Below are 2576 nucleotides of genomic sequence, written 5' to 3'. Positions count from 1 at the left end.
TGGCGCCACTAGGCGCCAAAATTAAAGGAGGTGGCGCCAACTGGCGCCGGTCCACGTAGAAGCAGGTCCGACTTTTCACAATTGGACAGTAACTCCGCGCGAAGTGGCGTCGTACCGGCGCCAACTGGTGTAACGCCCGGCTACTTGCAAGAATCAATGACTGTCCCCACACACTAACACGAGACTTTTCAGTGTGCTTTGTCCTCACTCGCACACTTCCTGAGAAAACTTCCCAGGAGGTCACCCATCCCAGAATTGCTCCAAGTCAAGCACGCTTAACTGTGAAGTTCTTCGGATCCGGGCTACCGAAAAGTAGATTCATCTTGTTAGTATAGGTAGTACTAATTAATTCTTATAAGCCATTCCTAACTGTACCGTCCCATACCAGCACAGTCTCTGGAATCCCTCTCTTTCGGGTGTTGATTCGATTCATTCATGAACCCCCAAGCTGCAAGATTTGGCATGAGCCGCTCATTGTCCGTGCCCTTTCGCACCGGCGATCACTCCCTGCCCTTGCCAGCTCTTGGGATGTTACAGCTGGCGCCGGGTTGCGGGAAAATATACTGTGTTGTTCTGGGGGTATTTTTGGAAGGAAGAAAAGAGGATTATAAATAGGATCCATATGACAGAATTAGGATGGAGACCTATTCTTCTGAAGAGAGACGACGGCAGAGCTCTGAGAGGATTCCTGAGATCAAGTTCTTCTTCTCTTTTCTCTTTAATTTTATGCTTTTGAATATTGGATTATTTTTAGCCATGATTATGTTTGGCTAATTTACCTTTTATTGTAGTTAGGGTCATGAGCCCTATGTGAACCCTTTTTACGCTGGATTGATTTATAATTCTTCGTTTATATAATTATCTTTATCTCTACCCTGTTCATAATTTATATTTTCTTTATTAGAATTGATCACTCTAATAGTTGATAATAGTCTGAGGGTTAGAACCCTAGATAGGGATATTGGGGTTTTCATCCTGAAATGGGGTAGGATAACGGTTCGTATGCATGCTAGGAATAGATGTGTATTGAATTGCGGATGCCTAAATTATAGAGTTCATCGCTTAATTTTCATGAGGGGTTGCTAAGGGATTAGAATTCCAATTGAGATTAAAGGGTTAAATTGCAAAGGGATTGAGATTTAACTAATTATTTTAGATAATAATTTATCCGAGTAATTTTATAAATGAATATTGTAAGTCAATCCAAAATAAGAAGTGGGGATCATAAGGTGAGTGCGCTTTAGCTACAATGCTTTTCATACATTTAGAAAAATCAATTCTTATTTTTATTGTCTATTTCTCATAAAGAAAAATTACAAAAATAAGTCTTTAATTTCAGTTCTCAATTTCAAACCAATCGACAATATTTGTCAAAACCATTTGAACTCATCCATTCTTGAAAAGAATTATTAATTGATATTCGACCCAATCCCTGTGGAGACGATACTCTACTTATCATTATATTACTTGTGCGATCGGTACACTTGCCAGTGAGCATCAAGTTTTTGGCGCTGTTGTCGGGGATTGGCGTTTTTTATATCAATTAATTTTGATTTTAAGATTGGATTTTATTTTTTTTATTTTTAAATTTTTGTGATATTTGGAACAAGTGCTACTAATCTCTTTTCTAAGTTGTATACGAGGTAAAGAGCCCGAGTGATCACTTGATTTGGAGATCACAAAAACAGAGAAGAAAAACAGAAAATTTGCTCGGAAGAAGCTTGCATTCAACGAGTTAAATATTCTGTCAGAAGAAGAAGATAAAATGGCAGACAACAATGATGCTGACAATCCGCTCATGGACACCATTCTTACTCCATTATTCAACAGGCCCAATGCGAGTATTGTTTAGCCGAATGTTGCCCATAATTGGGAGCTCAAGTCCTCTCATATCAATTTAGTGGAGAGAGACCAGTTTAGAGGAGGGGAGAGTGAAGACCCTCACAGATTTATTGACAGATTCAGTATTTCTACATGGGATGATATGTCTCAGAAGTTCTTTGCTGAGTTCTTCTCGATGGAAAGGTACAAGCAGATGCTGAATGATATCACCAATTTCACCCAGCTACAGGGTGAAACTATGTGCGGAGCATGGAACAGATTCAAGGATTTATTGAGGAGGTGTCCTCAGTATAACTTGACTGCTGCTAATCAGATTAGAATCTGAAAGAAACTGACCTTGAAGGTCGAGGCATGTGAGAGGGAAAAATAAAATTTTTCGAGCGGAATAACACATACCATATCAAGAAACATTCTTTAGGGCATGGGTGTTACCTTGTTTGCTTTCCAAAACTTGAGGATGATCAAGATGAGGCTTGAAGATGCAAGCTCTCTAATGTTGATCCACACCACCCTTTGTCAAGACGGAAGAACTCTTTTTCAAGGCCACCAACAAAAACACCAATGGAGGCAAGCTATGCGCCCAATGTGTGAAGGAGGAGGCTAGGTCAAGGTGTTTAGAAGAGTGAATATTCAACAAGAATAGACACAAAAGTGGCGCAAGGTTTTACTTTGAAAAAGGCTAGGTTATTTCAAAACTCTCTTAAGAAAAACCTGACAAAAGGAACCCACAAGGA

At 39.6% G+C, this 2576-nt stretch overlaps 1 non-coding gene across 1 annotated transcript; it reads right to left on the bottom strand.

Annotated features, from left to right (window-relative positions):
• Positions 1-2035: 2035 nt before the first annotated feature.
• Positions 2036-2139, bottom strand: LOC133317374 (small nucleolar RNA R71). Its single transcript, XR_009752300.1, has one exon. It is a non-coding gene; the product is annotated as a small nucleolar RNA R71 (small nucleolar RNA).
• Between the last annotated feature and the right edge of the window lie 437 nt (positions 2140-2576).

Source organism: Gastrolobium bilobum, unplaced genomic scaffold, assembly GCF_033153095.1.
Source record: "Gastrolobium bilobum isolate Gb01-03AN ecotype WA unplaced genomic scaffold, APGP_CSIRO_Gbil_v1 utg94232, whole genome shotgun sequence".
Classification (NCBI taxonomy): domain Eukaryota; kingdom Viridiplantae; phylum Streptophyta; class Magnoliopsida; order Fabales; family Fabaceae; genus Gastrolobium; species Gastrolobium bilobum.
This window is presented reverse-complemented; position numbering and strand designations above follow the sequence as displayed.